General features: G+C 42.1%; 1 long non-coding RNA gene across 2 annotated transcripts in view; it reads right to left on the bottom strand.

Moving 5' to 3' along the window:
- Nucleotides 1-14,531: 14,531 nt before the first annotated feature.
- LOC143835306 (uncharacterized) overlaps nt 14,532-22,833 on the bottom strand; it is a 148,994-nt gene continuing 140,692 nt past the window's right edge. The window contains exons 7-8 of one of the 2 annotated variants that reach the window (XR_013230076.1): nt 20,587-20,724; nt 14,532-14,982 (exon numbers count right to left, since the gene is read on the bottom strand). This is a non-coding gene — a long non-coding RNA (uncharacterized LOC143835306). Of the gene's footprint in view, nt 14,983-19,020; nt 19,112-20,586; nt 20,725-22,833 lie in introns of those variants that run through there. The other variant, XR_013230077.1, reaches the window with a different exon arrangement.

The following is a 22,833-nucleotide window of genomic DNA, read 5'->3' as shown; positions in this document are numbered from 1 at the left end:
CTAAACCAAAGAGACAGGGTACTGGGTTGGAATGGCAAGGAATAGGCACCTCCCAATCTGACCTTGGTTAAAGCCAGCCTGGTGTAGTGGTTAAGAGTGTCAGCCTCTGATCTAGATAACTAGGTTTGATTCCCCACTCCCCCACATGCAGCCAGCTGGGTGACCTTGCACTAGTCACAGTTCTCTAAGGGTTATTCTTGCATAGCAGGTTTTTTTAGGGCTCTCTCAGCCCCACCAACCTCACAGGGTGTCTGTTGTGGGGAGAAGAGGGAAAGGCAATTGTAAGTTGCTTAGAGATTCCTTCAGGTAATTAAAAGCTGGGTATAAAAAACAACTCTACTTTTTGTAGCCTATTAAGAAAACAGGTTGGCATTTCTAGACAGACAATCAAAAAGGCTTGCTACTAGCTTGGTGTAGGGCTGCACTTGGCATAGTAGGGTTGCCGGGTCCTAGCAATTGGTGGGGGATGAAGAGGATGAACCAGAAGAAAGAGGAGGGCCCATGTCCACAGAAATGTGCAGCACAGAAATGGATGTCATCACACTGTGATGTTGCTTTAATGCTCTGTTATGTAGGCAAAAACAGCTTCTTTGGTAAAAACAGCTTTTACCACAGAGGTTCTGCCCCAATACCAGAGCATGCCCCAGCCGTCACTGGCATGCTGATATCACTGTTTGTGTGATGTTGGTGACATAACTTACGTCTTCCTGTTTCTCCTGTTAAATCTCTGAGCCATCTGGCTGATCTGCACTGGGGGGGGGGGGGTCTGTCAGCTGCAGACCCCCTGCCTCTATCAGGAGGGATGGCAATCCTACAGCACGGTGGGTTAGTAGTTGTGCAGTTGCCCATTTCATCTCTCTAGCACATTTTTATTCTTCTGCTGAATGTCCTGCTACTGTAGCCAGATTTCTTTTTTGCATTTACGTAAATCAAGCCACTTGCCTATCATATGAACCCATTTTTGTTAACTCTGCACCCAGTTGTGCTTATAGAAAATGTTAGATATCTATTTTTTCTCCTGCAGCCAAACAAGCAATAAGGAAATATCCTACACAGGATCACGTTCAAAATATCCTCAAAAGTAACCAAACTAAGCCTGGAACAGGCTTCCTCGGGAGGTGGTGGGTTCTCCATCTTTGGAAATTTTTAAACAGAGGCTAGATAGCCATCTGACGGAGAGGCTGATTCCATGAAGGCTTAAGGGGATGTCAGGTTACAGTGGATAAGCGATGGGGATCTGAGTGTCCTGCATAGTGCAGGGGGTTGGACTAGATGACCCATGAGGTCCCTTCCAACTCTATGATTCTAAGTATCCACTGCTCTTTTAAATAGCTGGACAATGAATACTAACAAAAGAGTTGGAAAATTATGACATTTATTTAGAAGAAGAGAAGAAGAGTTGGTTCTTATATGCCGCTTTTCTCTACCTGAAGGAGGCTCAAAGCGGCTTACAGTTGCCTTCCCATTCCTCTCCCCACAACAGACACCCTGTGGGGTGGGTGAGGCTGAGAGAGCCCTGATATCACTGCTCGGTCAGAACAGTTTTATCAGTGCCGTGGCGAGCCCAAGGTCACCCAGATGGTTGCCTGTGGGGGAGCGCAGAATCGAACCTGGCATGCCAGATTAGAAGTCCGCACTCCTAACCACTACACCAAACTGGCTCTTTATGCCATCTTTTCCTTGAACTAGGGCATGAGTCAGTTTACATTTACATTGAGTCAGTTAAAAAGACAGAACATCATCATAGGCCAAAAACCCTCATCTTGCCAATAGGCACCAAACCCAAGAACCTATATAGTCCCACACTTTCTAACAAACAGTTCTAGAAGATGGAATAAAAGCCCTCCTGCCAAACAAGTTGTATACTGGTTTCCTTTACATACCATTTAACTTCAGAGAACTTGAATAAAATCTGGAGGATAGGCAGTTTCCTAACCAGACCTGGAAGGCTGGTCCCTATCACAGGGGTAGCCACAAAGAATGCCTGTTCCCTGACTGGCAGATTTCACAGCCCTACAGACGAAATGCATCCAGTGGGCCAATGGATGGGTGTGTAGTGTACATTGTTACGAAGTGGTCCTTTGAGTGTATGGCATTACCCAGCTGAGGTGAAGAGCTGTCTTGAGTTTTATTGAGAAGACTTTTGAAAAAGAATTCAAAAACTGCCCAAACCATTTGGTGGATTCTCCTTTCCATCTACAAATGCCTGCACAATCTCCTTACCAGCAGAGGGCAGAGAAAGACTATAAATCACTAAGAAAATCTCTTTCCTACCATATCCATTTGACTGCCAGAACTGTACCTCCTTCAACAGGACAGCAACATCTCCCCCCAAGAAGTATTACTAGTTCACTCCCTTCCCATGTACTTCAGTCAGTTCCTGACAATAGGGTCATCTCCACTGAATCTACAGTAGATAGAATACATAAAACATTGATCTCGAATGATTAATTTGCAGGGTCATTGTAGAAATATGGCTACCTGTCCCAAAGACTCGTGGCGCATTTGCAAAACTGCATTTTAGGGACATGACCATCATTGTGAGAACATTTTCTAGCTTAAAAAAAAAAAATCTTTTAGGTGTTTCATCCAGACAAGTGTATCAAAGGTATTCTCCTGATTGGCAGTAAGCATGTGGTATCTCTTGGCTGCTTTACTTGACTCTAGAATTCCAAATTGTTTTCAAATGTTGCCTTTAGATGAATCCAGCAACAACCTACACATGTAAGGAAACAATCCTGAGAAACCCAGTGGGTCTTACAGAACTTCTCTATGCTTCCACTGAAAGTTCTCAACTGTGCTCCCTGAGAGAAATGTTAAAAAGGCACTTCACATATCACTTTAGTTAAATTTCATTGCCATCTAGAAGCAAGCCAAGACCTCAGCATTATTATCATTAACATACAACCCTTAAATAGAAAATTACAGTGTTATGTTATCATTATAATCTGATACTATGAAGCAAATCAGCATAAGGGGTGCTTCTGAAATTTTCCTCATCCAGATTTCTGGTCATTTGGAGAAAATGGTGATGTTTCTGATTTGGAACCAAATGCAATAGCAATTATTCATTGCAGTTTTATCTAGTTTGAACCATATATTGCAGTCCTTTAATGTCTTTTTGCCTTACCTGCATTGTTAGTGAGCTGGTGTCTGGTGACAAAGTACGATGGGAAAGCAACTGATATGATTACATCAAGATGCTTTTTTGTTTGGTGTTTGTTCCATGTGCAGAACCACATGTGTGCATCAGTAAAAAGAGCACAATCTTATCAATATATGCTTAATCATCAGCAGGGATGGACATGAACCTAAAAAGGGCAGTTCAGTTTGGGGTTGGGGAAGACCGGAAGGGCCACACCCAAACCAAGCCAGTCTGGCAAGTTTTCTTATCACTGCCAGGAGAAGGGGGTGGGGAACCACTCTGGATGGGACTTCCTTCCCATGTTTCTCCTGGCTGTGGCTCACTGAGGACAGGAGAATGGGAGGTTGACCTATGAAAGTCTTTCCTTTCTCCTGGCTGCAGCTCATCATATCCAAGAGGAGGGGGTGGGGATTGCACTGAAAGGTTTAAATAGCTACCAAATATTTAACCGTTCAGTGTTGCTCCTGGATGCTCCAAGGGGGAGGGGCAACTCCAAAGGGTTAAATAGCTCACATCCATTGGAAATCGGTTCCTGAGCTCAGAATCCATCTTTATTCAGCCTGAATTTCACAGTTGATGAGCTGCTTCATGCCCATTCGGAGTCATCAGTATCCCAAGGGGAATGAAAGGATTGGAAACTGTGAGGAACTGTGCTTAATCTTGGGGGCTTTTTGCACGGCTTCAAAATAGCACAATGGTTGCTAATTGAAAACGCTACTAATTTGCCTTAACACATGACGTTGTAGACAATCTGCAACACTCCTGAAACCGACCAGCAAAAAGCGCTTCGTTGTAGCGCTTTCAGGGGAATCCCAAAAAGTGGATTCACCCTCCGGAAAGCGATACACTCCTGCAACCAATCTGCAACAATAGCGATAAAGACCTGTGCGTTAACATTGTTGCGGTTTCTTCAAAGTCCCTCCTCCTGAGCCTGTCCTCCAAACATCCGGCGAAGCGATCGCCATTTTTTTCCCCCGAGCGAGTGGAGATCAACGCACCGGCGAGCCTCCGTTTAGCCAGTGAGGCTTCCCAGGCTGCAGTCCCTCCTCAGAGCTGTTTACAGTCACTAAGCACAAGAATCCCGCAGAAGCCCGTTTGCTGATGTATTTTCCCTTTATTTTTCACACTGTTTCGGCTGAAAATCGCGCCCGTGAGGGGGGGGGAGGGGGGATTTTTTTTTCCCACTCGGAGGCAGCGTGGCCACGATCAAATGACAGCTCAAACAGAGGCTTCCCGGCTTCAGTCCCTCCCCTTCAGTCACTAAGCACACACATTTCACACATTCCATTCAGCCGAAAATCAGGCCCGTGAGAGGGGGGGGGGGATTTTTTTTTTCACTCTGAGCCAGCGTGTTAACGATCAAACGATCAAACGACAGCTCAAACACCCCAGGCAGCTGGATGGGTCTCTCCGTTGCAACGAATCTACCCAGATTCGTTACAATGGGTCTGTTTTTTTTTTTTTTTTAAACCTTCCTTAAAGGGAAAGGGGCTGTTTGGGAGCATGCTAACGGCTGCCCATTGGCTGCTTGACGGCCAGGGGCGGGACGAGCTTGGCAATAGCGCTTCCTTTCTAGCGATTTCTGCCGAGACCGGAAGCCTGTGGGAAACGCTAAAAAACGCAACTGATTCCACTACAAAGGCAGGTATGCATAACGACGAATTCCACTATTTTAAATGGCGATTTTTCATTCAGTGACCAATTTGCAACAAAGATCCCCGTGCAAAAAGGCCCTTGGAATCACTGTCAGAAACCCATATTCAGTAACAGAATGGCAGGAATACTGCAGATGGGGGCAGCGGGACTGCAATTTGGAGTATGTGTCAAGGTAGTTATTATAGGGGAAGATTGTAATTTGCTACTAACTGAGGGCTAAATTACATGTTACAATGACTATGAGTCTTCCATGAGGACTAGCAGCCAAATGGTCACATTAGAAAGCTGAGTATGTGGAGCACCTTTCTGGCAGTGTTTCAGCTTTGGAAAATTCAGCTTTGGAAGTTATCCTTGGAGTGCTTCTTAAAAAGTTCTCACGAGGAACTCACAGTAGCAATATGGCTGCAAGTCCCTGTAGTTGACCTGTGTTAGTTGAAACGTGTAGTTTGGCCTCGATTCCTGAGCACAGAAAAGTTCTGAAGCAGAAGCTTCCTGATTTGTGACACAGTCTTTGCACTATGCCGATTTTCAGTTTGGTGGAAGGTCTCCTGAAATCTACATGTCTGACAAAAACATCTCTTCGTTTAAGTCAGTTTTGCTGAAATCTCATAAATGCCATTGCCTATCTTTGTTCAAGAGAAAGAAGAGTGAATTTCCTGGAGAGGACCAAAAGGGACGGGGGCGATCACATTTCTACCACATGAACTTCTTGTCCTTTATGGCTCTTGAAGAACTGGATAAACGTTGTCAGGATGACAAGCACTAAGTCCCCTGTTTTTTGTGTCATTTCACCATTAGCCGTAATATGTGCTAGCATTCGCAAATATTGCAGTACAGCAACATAAACTACCCAAAAGCATATCCATCCTTAGAAGTTCAGATAATTTGAAGTATGCCCCTGTGACTTATTAAAGGTTAAAGCATAGGTTGGCAGGGGAGGAAGTTATGATCTCTGCATGAACACTGTTCAAGAAGCTTGACATTTGAAATGGATTCCTTGACATAGTAGTCCAATGGTCCCTTCAAAGTGGGTAGCCTATTTGTTTTCGGATGCCCACATCCATCCTGTACAACCAAGCATTCCAAATCCTTCACTGAGAAAAGCTGAGTCCTGCATGTGAATAAATTATTCAAATTTCTGTAATTTCCCCTGTTGAAAATAACAGGGGAAATTACAGAAATTTGAATAATTTATTCACACTTACCATTTAACCTGAGAGAGGACATTGTGGTTTAATTAATGAACACTGAGTAGTGTCCATCTTATTTTTTATTTATTTATGTATTTATTTATTTGTTTGTTTGTTTATTATTTAAATTTATATATCGCCGTTCCCGATTGGGCTCACACCAGTTCTCACAATAAAATAATAAAAATAATAAAACCCATAAAAACCCATAATTACAATTGCTAAAGGTGACAAGATGGCAAGCGAAAAAAACTAACTAAACTCACCCTCTCGACCAGCCAGGGCCAGACTTCTGACTGTCTTACTGGTGAGAGTGGGGAGACACATCTATTTATTAACGGATGGACAGATTTCACTAGGGATGCCAGCTTCCAGGTGGGACCTGAGGATCCCCTGGAATAACAGCTGCAAAGATCAGTTCCCCTAATGAAAACAAATGACTCGGAGGGTGAGATTTGTGGCCTTGTACCCCAGTGAGGTTCCTGTTCTCCCCAGGATCCCTCCCCAAATCTCCAAGTGTTTCCCCACCTGGATCCGGCTCCCGTAGCTTCGCCTCCCCCATTCCCAGTCAGTGTACTGGGGGGACCGGGCAACCTCCACTTTCACTGATTCCAGTAGACATGACTTAAACATGCTGTTATTTCCCTATTTGAAATTCATGACAAGAGTGCTTATCTTTGATTGGATCATACCTATTTCAGCCATTATTTGATAGTTACAGAATTTGATCATTTTCTCCCTTTTCCCACTGAACTAAATTTTGGAGATGTCTTTAGTCGGCTCCAGTTTTTGTTTTAAACCCACACACTTGTTCTTGTTTCATCGGTCTGAATTTCTTGGATCCTTTGGGGAAATTGCCCTTGTGCCAATTCTCATTTTTAAGCTCTTGATTTTAAAGATATGGCTATTGAAGCCGGCAAAGAAGAGACAGTAAATAAAGTATCTATAGCCTGACTGAGCTACATTTCCCAGAACATACTCAGAATACACCGGAGAACAATATCTGACCCTGTAAAATATATATTGTAACCACAATAAAAATTGATAACATGTACTATGGTTAAGGCCAGCTTAATAAAATCTGACACTTTTATTAACATGACTGTCCTACTTGTTTTATTTTATTATTCCATGGGGAAAAGTCCAGACATAATTGTTCAATTATTTCCTCCTAATGCCTGAGTAATTAAGGGCAATGCAGAGTATCTGTACTTTACAACTGATCTAAAGAACCGATTCCAATTAAATGTAATTTCTTTCAAATGTCCTCTGTTAGCTGCTTTTAAAAAGCCATCTATTCTCAGTGTGAGAATAAAAAAAAACAGTGGGCCTGCTCCAGCTCAGTACATCAAGGTCTTACTGATTTCAGTGGAAGAGTATTAAGCACATCCTCAAACTGGGTCGATATTTGATGTAGCCAGAAATTTGTGCTATATTTGATGTAGCCAGAAATTTGGAAGCGGAACGGGAATCCTGAGGAGGGAGTCACTCATTGTTTGATATTGTGCTCTTGATATTGTGTTCATTCTCATCCTGGCTTCTTCTGTCCTGACAACAAATCTGGGAGGTGAGTGGTTATAACAACACATTATAAAACAATACATAGACTAAGGGTGGGCACTTCAGTGTCCCAAGTGGCCGCTCACGGCTGAAGCAGTCAGCACTGCGGGGGGGGGGGAGCGTTGGCATCAATGCACGAGTCGGTGCACACCCACAGGTGCTGCGCCTGCATGTGTGCGCCGGTTGGTGCATCTATGCCTGCACCTCCCCCCCCCCCCCCGTGCTGCAGTGCTGGTTGCTTCGGGCGCAAGCGGCCACTTCGGACACTGAAGCGCCCAACCCGAAGACCCCCTGATGGTTTCAACTCTTTTCTGCCTTTACACAGCCATTGCGCAAACCAAGTGACTCTTGGCCAGTCATTATCTTTTTGTACCCTATTGACATTAATTCACCAAACTGTACTTTTGTTGTGAGGATAAATGGAATGGAACCACACCCATTGTTTTAGGTTCCTTGTAGCAGAGCAAGATACAAGCGGGGAAATGTATACAATGCTGAAAACATCCCAAATGTTCCATCACACTGCAGTATGATACACTGTTAGACATTGTGCTATGGTAATCCTTCACCTCTTGGATTTTCCCATCTGGACAGGATATGAGTAATACCAGTAGTCTAATATCCACTATAGTGTGGGTCCTTGTTGGGTATTTTGTATAAAAGTAAAATTAGTTAGCAGAGTTGAAATATAAATGATGATACCAGACAAAGCAGTGTTATAGTATTAAAAAAGACTATGTTACTAGGTTACCAGGTTAGGGGACACTTGGAAATAAAACAAGAAAACACGTAGCTTCCTTTTGCTCATGATGGAGCTCTACAGTCCCAGCTGTTACATGTTAGCAATGGTGGTTAAACTTTGCATGCTAATAAACATATGACCCACTATGACTGTTCTCGTCAGAAGGAATACTTTTATTTCCCTTCTGATAATATCTTTGTAGGAGCCTAGATTTGCATGAAAGGTAAAAATAAAATATGGCAAAAAGCAGGACCTCTGCCATCCTGTGTCAAGTTGTTCTTACCAACTGAGAGGATGATACAGATGACCAAACTATGCTAGACTCAAAGAGTTCACCCCATGTAGGTTGGCCATCTGTATGTGAATGTCATTAGCAGGATCTAGTAGAGCATCCTTTTTTCTTGAGCTTGGTACATATGCTTGGACAGCCCCCATATGGTTCAATGCATATGGTGAGTTTCTGTTAAAGTTGTCAGTGACAAGGATTTGTGAAAACAATGGAATGTACGAATCAAAAGCCCTATGTGATTGCTCTATGCATGGCTGCTATCATTTTACGTACTACACAGGGTAGCAGTTCATAGTTTTAATACCTCTAATACTTTTGCTGATAGCCAAAAATTTAAACAATCACTGTGGGTGGGATATAGGAAACAAGCTGTTATCTGAAATGGATCCTATGAGGGGAATTATGGGGAATTATAGTCAACTGAATATTTATTGAATAAATTGGAAATACAGGATGTTTTTACCAGTGCTTATAGGATCCTTTTCCCAGGTAGAAACTCTTTTAAATAAAGGTGACAATAATTCAAGGAGATATACTGAGGAAGATATTGAGGTACACACTCAAGGCACACAAGAGCAAACATACAAATTTCTCAGAGACAAAATGGGAGAATTCAGAGTAGGGTCGGGTAATATTTACCTTCCACAGAAGAGGTACAGATCAGAGGAGACTGACAAGTGACCAGCAGCATGGCAGTGAAAGATGATGTCAAGAGCCAGGAAAGAGCACATGGAACACACCATACTGGGGCTGAGAGCCTATTTTTATAGCAAAAATATAACCAAAGGTGAAAAGCTATATGCTGGAAGCCCAAACAATAGCTTGATGGGTTTATTCCTGAGAACTCGCAGTTTCCCAAGAAAGGACAATACCTGTTAACTATTGGCAAATAGTTATGAAATAGTTTGGCTAAATGTTTGTGGATGTTGATAGACCTGAGATATTAGAAAGGGTGAAGAGGAAAATTGATAGCAGGAATAAATGATTGTGTAATTGCTCATCTTGATGGCCCATTAATGCAGATGTGTTAGGAGGGAGAGTATATGTCAAGCTTGTGACCACCTTAGTCTTTTGTTGGAAACTGCTTGTCCTAGTCTGTCCCATCTTGTTTGGCTCAGATTCTATTTTTGAAGTACAGAGATGACAGATTGCAATATAATTTTATTTCTAAGGGGCTATGAGGAATGCCTCTGGGGGCCAAAATAGGCTGGCCTTCTCACCATAAAAAGAGAGGGGTGTCATGCTGCCATCCTTCGAACCAAATAACTACTGGATGCAAATGGTGGTAAGGAGGTTTGAATGTCTGAGTAGTCACTCAAGGACAAAACTTTCTGTAACAGAAAATGACCATGCCAGGGTTGATTTTAGCCTTCTCTCTAATATGCAGTCTTTCCATCCAGAATATTTACATAGGCAACAGCTTGTTTTTTTAATAGATACTTATCATAGATGCTTTAGGCTGATCCTGCACTGATAATCTTCAGTCCATAGAAGAGCTCCTCAACTTCTCCCAGAGCCTCTTTCTAGGTACTGAATCAAAAGCAGCCTAAAGGTTCATGAATGCAGTCATCAACATGCCCTCTTTAAAGTTAGTATACTTGTTGGGCTAGATGCCCTGTATGGCCCCTTCCAATTTTATGACTCGAATAAAATTCAAGGATTCTCTTCCCCAATACAAATGTGGGGTCCAAAGTAGGGTTGTGCATGGCGGCATCTGAAGCAGCCATTCCAGGCCGATGCAGCCAGCGCTGCACTGTGGGAGGGAGGGGAGGTGTGGGTGTCGACATGCTGGTCAGCGCATACATGCAGGCACAGAGCTCTGCCTGCAACCCACCCACCCACCCCTCCCGTGGCACACTGCTGGGTGCGTCGGGCTGGAACGGCTGCTTTAGGCGCCGCTGCGCAAAACCCTAGCCCAGAGTATTTTCACAGTATCACAATTTTGATATTACTTTTCATATAAAAATGTGGGTTTTGAGTTCATATTTCTGTTTATATCAAGTCAAAAATAGCTTTTAGCTGTTTTGTATGAAATATATATTTTTTCCCATCTGTCAGTCTCTCAAGAGAATGCCTTTTAAACATATGCTACACTTGAAAGTACAAAGGATGTTATAGCTACAGAAAAACAAGAACTGTTTATTTTTTAAAACAGCAAGCTATTTTTAACTAAAAGAGTGATTGAGGGGGGGGAATGTAACTTTTTTGGGGGAAACAGTCTGGAGTCTCCACAGCAATTCTTAAAACTAAAGCCTTGAGGAATGTGCAAGCATAGAGACACTGAGTTTTTAAAAGAATGAAATTAATAAAAATAAATACATAACTAATATTGGTGTGGAAAAGATGTACTGTAAAAAAAAAGATTCTCACGATTTTGATTTCCTTGATAATATAAAGTAGGTGAGGAAAATGTATTTCCTTGCAAGTTTAATACAAAGTTTATAGGTAGATGGTCACTCCCTCTAAAGTCAGTAACACAAAGTTTTGATTAGACTCAACAACTTTGGAGACACTGTGACTGATTATGCACGGGATGGAAAGGCCAGGCTGGAGGCGACAGGGTTGTGGGACTACTTCCTGATTATGTACTATGTCGCCATCCCGGCTGCCTTCCATCCCTGGCCCAAATCAGGGCCTTGGATGGTCTGCAGTAAGGGAACATGGATACTTCCATGTTCCTCATGAGGTCATGGTTGCCATCCTCAGCCCTGCCTGGCCAGCCCCGTACATAATGGAAGACACAGGCCTTTGGGCCCTGTGCCTCCCCCAGCCTACAGCGTCCCTGCAGGGACAATAAATGCCCCGATCAATTTTGCGGCAGCAGAGAGCCAAATGGGGTGGTTTCCAACCCCCATGATGATGGGTTGCAGCATGTCATTATCCTGCCATTGTTCAGAGGGGCCCCACTGGCCCTGCTCCCCCCTGCTGCTGCCACTGTGTGGCACAATGGGCTCTTCTAGCCCTGACGTGGTGCGATGGGCCCGCCGCACCAGACCCACCGTTGTGCACGTGTATGCACACCATTTGGGCAGTCTGCATGTGCTGGGGGATTCCTTCCCCTGTGTTCTCGAGAAGTGGTGGGGGCACTGCAAGGAACCAGAAGCAGCCTGGTGCAGCCACTGCCGTGTGTAATCAATCAATAAAAAACAATTATACTGGCATCACAATAATTGATACATGGTAGTCCCCAGAAGGCAGCCATTTACTAAACCATTGTTAATTAAGTATATAAGCATTTTTCAAGCACTACTTATTTTATTATCCTTAGATGCAACTCAGAAAAACATCCAATTGAGTTATTTGAAAACTGTTCCCCAAAACTTTTAAGGTATAAAGCCTCAATCATTCTTCCTGTAAGGACATTTGGCTCTCCTGTTGTCATAAGAGCTTCTGAAGGATACGAGTAGGTAATCTTCTGGATATACTTGTCCAATTTACCCCAGTATTTTACCAGATCTAATTCATGCATTACTGGTGGAATGTAGCCATCAATTACAATCAAAGCTAATTTACATAATGCTAAATAGAGAATCACCAGTGGGGTATCATTGGGAAGCTCCGTGATCTTCATTGTAAGCAAGCAATATGCACAGAAAGATCCTCATGTGAGACAGGATGCTGGATGAGATGGGACATTGGTCTGATCCAGCAGGGCTCTTTTTGTCTTCTTTACATCTCTTCAATTTCAGACCATGACATCATCTTTGCATGATGGTCACTCTTCCCCCAAACCATTTGTTTTACCCTTTTGTACATACAGAGCTCTGATTCCACAGGATTTACCCTATCATATTCTGTCCTTCCCCCTTCATGCAGAGCCTAGAATCAAATTTCTTATAGCACTTTTGAAGGGCTTAAATTGTTTCTTGGAAGCAGAAAAGCTGATCTTCCTTCTCTTGGATGCTGTGTGCACTTTTCAAACAGAGTGATGTTGTTTGCTTTGGCAGCTAAGAAAATACAAGTGAAAACTTTATCCTATTGGTGACATGTTTTAATTTGATAAGCATTTTTAGATCGGAGAATTTTAACTATGCTTTATGTTTTTTGCATTTTATTGGAATGGCCTTTGGCTATATGCAATAAATGCTTATTGTAACTTTGTAATATTGTACCTATGCCATAGGGTTGTTGCGAGGATAAAATAGAGGAGAGGGCAACTTAGACGGCTTTGGGTCCCCATTGGGGCAAAACACAGGATAGAAATTAAGGAAATATGAAGTAATACATCAATAACATTGGCTTCCTTAATAGAGCTCATTGATGGCTGTACTGGTTAAACAAATTAAAGCGTATAGCACTAAACAAAGCCCTAATTAAAACCAAGATTCCACTTACTAAACTTGTGGTCTCTATATTAATAGTAAAGCAACTTGGTGTGTGTTTTTAGAGTGCTGTCAAGTCACAGTTGACTTATGGTGACCCAGAGGGTTTCAAATCAAGTGATTAAGCAGAAGTGGTTTGCTTTCCTCTACAAAGTATTCCTTGGTGATCTTCCATCCAACTACTGACCCTACTTAGCTTCCAAGAGGTGACAAGATCAAGCTATACTATGCCATTCCAAATCCCCAAGCCACTTTAAATAAGGCTGAAAGAAAGAAATTAAAAAATCCACTGCACAGGCAGAAAAAAATACTTTACACTTACCTCTCCTCTGAAATTTAAATCTTGCTAAGATATTAAATAACTTTCCCCAAGATCTATAAATTAAATTAACACTATAGCACTTCTGATTGTTAGGAGTCAAAATGACAGATATCCCTTGCTTAATTCCTCTGGGTGGCATTTTAATATGTTGTGAAAGGCTCATTCACAATAATGCCATAACAACTGTATTACTGCAGGGCACCGATCTGCCCTTAATCTCAGAACAGAGCTCACATCCCCCCCCCCACCTCCCACATGATGTATGGTCATGACCTTTTAAATACAAACACTTCAGGTACATTTAAATCATGTCACTTTCAAATGCCAGCTTAAAATGTTAACTTGCAAAGCACTTGAAATATCTGCTGTTAACTGGAGCAAAGCCTTCTGTATTTCCAGAGTGGTGCACAATTTAAGATGATCACAAAGTCTTATAAAGTTGGGTTTGATGATGGAACCATCACTTCTAATTAAATCTTGATCTATGAAAGTTTTAATAATTGGTGGGGGGGTTGTACTTCTGGATTTTTAAAAATTCTCCTGTGTTTGCAGGGACCACAAGCCCCTTTATTTTTCTCTTTCCCCTAGTCCTATATGAATTAACTTTTACACATTTAAAATTCCATTACACTTATATGGTACAAAAAGAAAAGTATTTTGGTTCACTATTGGGTTTCATATTTCCAGTTGGGTCATTCCCTATTTTTGTTGTTGCCAGGAGATCCTTGACACTGCCATACATCTGCTCAATCTTATCCACAGGTTGCTTACAAGAGACCATAAAAACTTGGCCTGGATTCAGGTTTAACAGCCCATAAACCATACATGCCCCCCTCCTCCCCCCAAACTTTTTAAAAAGATTCTTTAAAAAATCAAATATTGAAACTTAATTCACATCTCACTTAATGGAGAGTTTTGGAAGACCTGACAGTTTGTGTCTCTTTTGTGTCATTTTAGTTGTAATGAAGTGTGGCATGGCTTTGGAGTTTGGATTTTGCTTTAGACCAGTAAGGCTTCCTATGGCCTCTGCCTCCATTCATTCAGTAACTCTTGCAAGGATCCTTTACAGTATACTGGAGTTTCATTTCTATACTGCAAATAGAAGGCTGTATTGGTGAATCAGCAGACTGCTGAGGGGAAACCTCCTATGGCTCAGACAAGATCTGCAGCAAGGATTTTCTAGTTTCATGTTTATGGCTACTATAAATACCACTACCACATGCATGAGAACATAAGAATTTAATCAAATATTTTCCCAGCGTTTAATTTCTTCCACATAGAATTAAAAATACAACAAAACAACCCCTTATTACCTTACCTCCCACCCACATTCAGGTCACTACAAGTAGAATTCTTTTTTTAAGGACAGTGAGAATGGAGGGGACAAGAGAGGCAGTAATGTGGATTCAGCTGAGCAACAACTGGAGAAGGTGAGCAACCACTGGTCAAAGAGATGCACACAATCTTGCTAGATTGATTAAATAAATAAATAAATAAATAAATAAATAAATAAATAAATAAATAAATAAATAAATAAATGTATGATTGTCAACAATCTTATTTTTATAGGGCAAAGAGGCAGGGACATTATACATTTTATTTCAATGTTCCCATTAATATTTTTATTAACAGCTTTCCCCCCTTTATTACTGTGATTAAGGATGCTTCCATATTCTTCTTCATTAAGAATTTTTTTCTGAAGTAGGTGGACAAACTAGATATTCATTTCAAAATGCAGTGGGTATGTTTCATCATTCTGGAAATACAAAATATGTACAAATGGCAGCATGCACCTGATATGTGGAAAATATATAAAACTTATCTCCAAATGCCCATCATGGAACGATCCAAACAACAGATGGGGCCAGCAGCAACTGGTGGGGTGGGAGCCACTGACATAAGACACTTTTATTTCTCCTATGTGTTTTGTGAACTACAACTGAATTTGAAGGAACTGATTGACTGTTTTGGCAAAGAATTACCATAAGGCTGTATTTGGATGTGTGACACAGAAAACTAATTTAACAGAATTAATGTTTGCTTTATATTCCCACTGTCATGATGGTAGTTCATAGTCTGAGGAAGAGTGCCTGCACTCGAAAGCTCACGGCCTGAATAAATCTTTGTTGGTCTTAAAGGTGCCACTTGGCTCTGATTTTAATATTGCCGAAGTTTGTAGTGGATCACTGGAAGGATGTAGGACACTTGACACAACAAAATGCTGAAACAAGCAGAGAAAAGAACAAGCGACTGTTACCTGATATCTGATAACTATGATTACAGTGATTGTAAATAAACTGACTCGCATCACTTAACGGAGCTGCCAGGGCTGCTTGGAATATAGAAACTGTAGGCATAAAAGGTTAAGCCACCTCCTGTCACTTATCACTCCACATTCCACCTCCCAAAGTTGTTTTCCTCTAACATTCTATTTCCTATCTATGGCACCCTTGTAATTGCATGACTCATAATTCACCCGTTTTGCAATAATGGGCTGGATGGAAAATTCTCTCGCTGTCCAAAGGGCATCTTATTAATCTCAGCTTTTCAATTTTGATTTGTTTGCACAGATTTCAGGTGGAAATCCATCAGAAACAATCCCCATTAAATGCTTATACCTGAGTTTTAGCCCAGCGACTTATTTATAATGGTTACATGAACCTTTCCTACGTGATTCAAAGGGGTTTGAAGACCATTTGAAGTTGAATGGCTAGTTGTAGGGGTTTTTTTTTTACTAGAAACCTAAAGTGGTGGATTGCAAGAGATTCAATGCATGTGTGCAACTCTTCATACAGTTACCTTACATTCCTGGCATTTGGGGGACAAATAGCCAAGGGTCAGTGCAGGTTCCATTGATTTAGGGTTTAAAATTGGGGCTACTGAGAATGGGAGAAGAGGAGGACACATTTCTGGGAGACTTAGGCACTGTGGGGAGCCAGAAGCTAGGAATATAATATTTTTAATATAAATTCTTTGGGTAGGGACTGAGTGGTGCAAAAGATATCCCAGAGAGAAGTTTTATATGGGGTCCATGAGCTTTCAGCACTCTAGTGTTTCAGCTCATTGGTATGGAGACCACAATCAGCTGTCTTTCCCCTTACCCCCTTTCCCTCCAATACTCCCAAGCAAGTTTATTTCAGATGGCAGGATGCAATTGGTCTAAGACAGCAGTTTTCAACCTTTTTATGCTCATTTTATGTATTATGTATTGTTCTAACTGCTTTGAAATGTTTGTATTGTTTGCTTCGTTGTTCGCCACCCTGAGGTGGCTAGTCAGATGGGGGCGGTATAAAAATTAATGTATAAATTATACTGAGCTGTTTTCTCCTGAATCAAATTTAATTAATTAATTAATTAATAGGCTCATAGACTGTTTATCTCTGACAACAGTCTCAGGGCGGTTCACAACATGAAAGCCCATACACACATGTGGTTAACAATTCCATAGACAATTTCATATATGAATATAAATTGCTCCGATAATAGCACTAAATTATTTATGTTTGGGGCTTCAACTCTGGGCCCCATTCTTCTGACACAGGTGGTGGGGAGGAGGAGCGGAGCTTCGGTGTTTCTATGTACTTATGTTGGCCTCAACCCTAAGCCTTCTGGAAGAGCACCATTTTACAGGCCGGTCAGAACTTTGGAAACTCCCATAGGGCTCAGATCTCCTCTGGCAGCTCATTCTACCAGGGCACTTAATCTATGCTCCCTTCACTTTGTCTCCTAGAATTTTTACAGAACAATTCTAAGGAGAATTACACTGAAGTCTTAAAAGGGTGTAACTTTGCTTAGGATAGCACTGCCATTCCCCATCCTTTGCCCGATAAATCACTCAAGACACAAACATGCTTTTTGGACACCAATGATACTTCCAGGAGTAGCTTACTCATTAGTACGAAATGTGACAGGGTCTAATTATGCCCTTCAGGATGATGGCACTGCCTACCTACTGGCAGAAGCACAGAGAGAAGTGCTACATGGGATGTTCTGATGCCAAGGAGCAGCTAATGAGGTGCCTGAATTTCTTGTACGAGCTCTTATGGCACATCATGTGTGGATCATTTTGTTCTTAAGAGATAGATGGGAAAGGATGTTTCTGCAGATACAAATCGGGGAGAATTTTGTCATTTCTTAAGGTTACAGAAAGGCATGTTGGGAAAGGGTTGAAAAAACAGTAAGTAGTTTTTGATTAAAAGATCCCCTCAGTATCCAGCTTGAGGTGAAAACTAAAAGCTTGCATACTGTGTTGTGAATACCGATTGCCTCACTAAATGCATCATTCGGTTAAATAAAAATACTGTTATATGTTCCCATATGAGTACTTCTCAAGTAGGAAGGAGAGACGTAGGGGCCAATGAATTTTAATAAAAATATACACAAATCCCATCATCAAAAGACCTTTAACAATGATTAGAACAATAAAAGCTAATTTTTACTATTTAGTAGTCATAAATCAGTCCTGATTAGTTTACACAAGAAACATGGAGAGGGATTTCTGCTAGCAAAACACTAAGGTGTTTGATTCAGGCTAAGCAGTATTATTGGTTGTTTAAAATTCAAAGGAAGTCTGTTTAATCAAGATGAGTTAAAATGATGTGCTTGTTTATATTCCAAATGCATATGAGATGGTAATTTTATTGGTAGTTGTGATATTGTTTTTACTGCCCTTTTAGAGCTTTTAAATCCCCACTAAACAATTACAGTATTAGAAAACAAGTGTATTTGCATAGGCTAATTTTAGGTACAACATCCCACTTGGGAATTGGTGATATCTTGGACCAACAGGAACAAATCCTTGCAGGAATCTCACATCCTGTTTTCAAGAGAGGCCTGAGCCTTCTGGGAAGCCTACGACAAGGCAGGAAAGCAACAGATCTCACAGAATCATAGAATCATAGAATCACAGAATCATAGAGTTGGAAGGGGCCATATAGGCCATCTAGTCCAACCCCCTGCTCAATGCAGGATCAGACCAAAGCATCCTAAAGCATCCAAGAAAAGTGTGTACCCAACCTTTGCTTGAAGACTGCCAGTGAGGGGGAGCTCACCACCTCCTTAGGCAGCCTATTCCACTGCTGAACTACTCTGACTGTGAAAAATGTTTTCCTGATATCTAGCCTATATCGTACTTGAAGTTTAAACCCATTACTGCGTGTCCTCTCCTCTGCAGCCAACAGAAACAGCATCCTGCCCTCCTCCAAGTGACAACCTTTCAAATACTTAAAGAGGGCTATCATGTCCCCTCTCAACCTTTTCTCCAGGCTGAACATTCCCAAGTCCCTCAACCTATCTTCATAGGGCTTGGTCCCTTGGCCCCAAATCTCACTACTGTTTGCCCTCCCCCTAGCATTTAGGGATGTACTGCTTCCGAACCTTGAGGTTGAAGTTGAGCTATCATAGCTAACTGTTGATAGATCTCAATTCTGTCCATTTGTTAAAGCTGCTTTTAAAGCCACTAATCAACTATATGGATTGTGTTTTATGGGATTTAAGCTTTTGTTGCTTTCATGTGTGAAATCAGTTAAAAATACATGGAGGCTACAACTCCTCCTGCATAATATATTCTGACATCATCATCATTATTAGATTAATAGCCCACTACTCCCAGCCAAGCTGGCTTGTTGCGGGTTACACTTGTAAAAACCACACAATAAAGCCCCAGTAAAATAATCTATCCCACCCTGGTGATGAAAATAACCTCCCTCCCCACTCTGCCACTGCCCTGTCTCAGGGCTAGATAGTTACAGATGGTAATCAGAGAGTAGCAGCTGTTCTAGCCAATCGGGGCGGGGGGCGGGGAAGGCTTGTCCAAAGACCTGGCGGAAGTGTTCCATCTTGCAGGCCCTGCAAGATACCGATGGCCATATGGAATTCTGCTCCTCCTAGCAAGATATGATTAAGATATGATTAACAGTGCAATCCTAAAAAAAATTATTCCACTCTATTGATTTAAATGGGTTTAGATTGAATTAATTCTGTTCAAGATTGTGTTGTAAATAGGGTATTAGGGAGGGAGGCTCAAGGCTAGCCTGCTCACTGATATAGTAACAGTCCTGTCTACAGAGATATGTGGGACCACTCATTACACATGTAAAGGAATAAGCTTGTAATTTTTAATTAAAAATTTTGACTGATTATAGAATAACTAACTTCAAAGCCCGTTCCTAAGAATGGGCCTTGAAAGGGTCCCCTCCCCTGGCCAGGCAGCTTAAGGTGGCTTTGCAATGTATGTACAGATAGTGGCTCAGAGCTCTTCTATACTGGGTGGTCTGTTTAAATAAGTTCATTCACTGTGGAAAGCTGTGTCCTTTCCTTCAAAGGTATTGTATACCCATTCCCTGATCTCATTCAGGTTAGATTATTGCAATGAGTTCTACTTGAAGCATCCTCTGAAGACTTTGGAAAATGAAGTAGTATGTCACTGACTGTGGTAATTATACAAAGGTTGTCTCACCAGCATTGAAAGAGCTGCACAAGCAGCCTGTCCATTCCAAACCACAGTTCAAAGTACAGCCCTAAATATTCAGGGTGCAGGGTATTTGAAGGAATATCTGCTTTCATTAGAAGTTGCCCATCTGTTAAAATCTGCAGAGACTATCTTACCTTCAAAGCTAAGAAGGCGGGTAGCAGTGCCTGGGTCATCTTGTGTTATTTTGACTTTGAAATTTGCTCTGTGAGTTGTTTGTCTGATAAAAAGCTTATTGCATATTACAAATCAAATTTAAATTCTCTTACTTACCCATGTATCTTTTTAAATTTCAAGCAATGGTTGTTTGGGGGATTTGGCTCGGAACGTTATTGTTGTGATTATTTTTCATTATCATTACCTGTTTTGTTCCGGTTTTAGAGTTTGAGTGGTTGGTTATGCGATGCAGTCAAAGCTATATTTTATTATGTGTGGGTGCCTAACATGTTTTGTGCTAGTTTGTCTTTATTAATGGATAAATGGTGCTTTTTCATATCATGCTGTTTATTCGCAGTGAGTGTAGAGCAACAATATTTCAAATGAATCAATAATGTGCAAAGCTCTAAGCGGCCCTTTTCCTCGTACAAAGGAAAATGTGAACATATCATTCTTAAGTTTCACATAAACAGGCCCCATCTATTTCTTTATTTGATAAATTCTCATCTCGCCCTTCCTCCAAGGAGCTCAGGACATTTCTCTCTCGTCCTCCATTTTATTTTTATACCAACCCTGTGAGATTAGGTTAGGCTGTGAGAGTGACTAACTTAAGCAAGGATTAGGACTGGGTCTCCCATATCCCAGTCCAACATTCAATCCACAACATTTCACTAGAACTAGAACCTTTTACTAAATTTGTGTTTGTTAGTTGTACATACATGAAAACAGACTTACCCAGTTGGAGAGCAGGTGGTTTGCTCTTCTCTTTAAGTGTTTTTTTGTGGAACAGATGATGTCAGAGTTGTCAGTCTGGAGACACAGTCACATTTGAATCAGGCTGGCAGGGGGATGGTCTTCAAAATGCTTGATAGGCTGAGGAGATAAAGCAAGGTGACTAAACAACAGTGCAATCCTAAGAAGAGTCTGAGGGCTATTGAGTCATTGGATAACTGTGGAGTAGAAGAAGAAGAGTTGGTTCTTATATGCTGCTTTTTTCTACCCAAAGGAGTATCAGAGCGGCTTACACTCACCTTCCCTTTCCTTTCCCCACAATAGACACTCTGTGAAGTAGGTGAGGCTGAGAGAGTCTTGATATTACTGTTCGGTCAGAACAGCTTTATCAGTGCTGTGGCAAGCCCAAGGTCACCCAGGTGGCTGATTTGTGACTCCATTCCCTGTTCAACTTGTGGAAGACTCTTCGACATTTTCCTTCGAAACTTTCCTTTAGTTATGATGTACTTGGCTTCTTGCTCTTTATGCAGAACACCTTGTATCTGCTGGGCTCTGAGTCCTCAGTATGGTCCACAGAGCTACATCAGCCTTAAGACCCTGTATGAGCTTGCAGAGCCAGTCAAATTAACACGTTTCCCATCTTTTACAGAAGCTGAACTGCAAATTCCAACAGCTTTGGTCATATTTTGATAGCAATTGCAATATTTGTGAACATTCATTTACTGTCCAAGGCTTCACTACCACCAGCTCACAATTATTTATTATTCATTTTATGTATTCATTTATGTTATACTTCTAGGTTGCCACTCCTGGTCAGCCAGCTCACTGCGACTAACAATCAATAAAATACAATAAAATACATTAAAACCCCCATAAACCTCATTCCCACAACAAGCCATAACCAACCCTCCATGCCCCCCCCCCCCAGTCTGCCCAGTCTCCAGGGATGGCTGGCCTCAACCAAAAGCCTGGCAGAAGAGCTCCATCTTGTAGGCCATGCAGAAATCCGGTTAGGGACTTACCTCCCCCAGGCCACTATTGAAGCAGCGGCAGGGCGGGCAGGACGAGGGACGCGCAGTGTCCCCACTCAGCAGGCAAGGGAGGGGCGGACAGGGGGTGCTGGGCGCAAGTATGTGGCGCCTATATAAGGTGTGGGTTGTTTCTCGCCACCCTCTTTTCCCCTCCAGCTCCAGCAGCGAACAGTCAGCTCCCACTCTGTTAACAAAACCATGTTTGAAGTTTGCCATTTGGCCTGTTGGTATTGTTAAAGTTCATTATGCTTATAAAATGTCACAGCTTTTAGGGGGCGGCTTTGGCACGGACAGAGAGCCTGTTGGGGACAGGTCAATCAGGAGATCAAACTAAAAGTGCTTAGGGCCCAATAAAAGGGGTGGCTTGGAGCAAGTTAGGCCAAGCTGGATGGGGAGGCTGGAAGCTCACTGGGCCAGGTGGCCAGTGTGACCACTGGAGGTTTGCACCTCTCTCTGGCACACTAGGTTGGAATACCTCCTGATAGGGTGGCCCAGATGTGTTCCCAGGGGTGGATGCAGGTGGCTCCCTGGTCAACTGTTTATGGTTACACTGTGTGTGCAGGCTCCAGTTTCATGCCAAGTTTTGTACCAACAATGTTATAATGAAAATAAAGCTCAGACAAATAAAGCTCAGACAACTGAGAGCACGTGGAGAGAGCTACTGGGGAGAGTTGCTGCTGACCAGGTGAGGCTATTGTTCTGCCTGGGTGAGGTGATTGCTGGGTAATTGTTGGGAGACTTAAAAAGGGCTGCTCCTCGCCAGAGGCAGAGCTCAGACAACTGAGAGCACGTGGAGAGAGCTACTGGGGAGAGTTGCTGCTGACCAGGTGAGGCTATTGTTCTGCCTGGGTGAGGTGATTGCTGGGTAATTGTTGGGAGGCTTAAAAAGGGCTGCTCCTCACCAGAGGCGCGAGCCTTTGGCGCGAGCCGAAGAGCGAGAGAGACAAAGGGCTCTTGGCCTGGGGTTCTTGGCCGAGCAATTAGAATCAGTAGATTATATCAGTAGATTATATTTCCCTAGTACTTGCACTGCCTAGACATTACAATGGACCTCCAGGACACTCATCCCATCATCTGCAGTGAGTGTGACATGATTGCCTTCCTCCCAGAAGACAAGATGGACTACAGCTGCCCCAAGTGTAAGCTGGTAAGACTTTTGGAGGAAAAGATTAGGGGACTAGAAAACAGAATTATTGCTCTGACCCAAAGTAAGAAAGGG

This window comes from Paroedura picta, chromosome 4 (genome assembly GCF_049243985.1).
Source record: "Paroedura picta isolate Pp20150507F chromosome 4, Ppicta_v3.0, whole genome shotgun sequence".
Taxonomy (NCBI): domain Eukaryota; kingdom Metazoa; phylum Chordata; class Lepidosauria; order Squamata; family Gekkonidae; genus Paroedura; species Paroedura picta.
The sequence above is the reverse complement of the archived record's forward strand: the minus strand, read 5'-3'. Positions and strand labels throughout refer to the sequence as shown.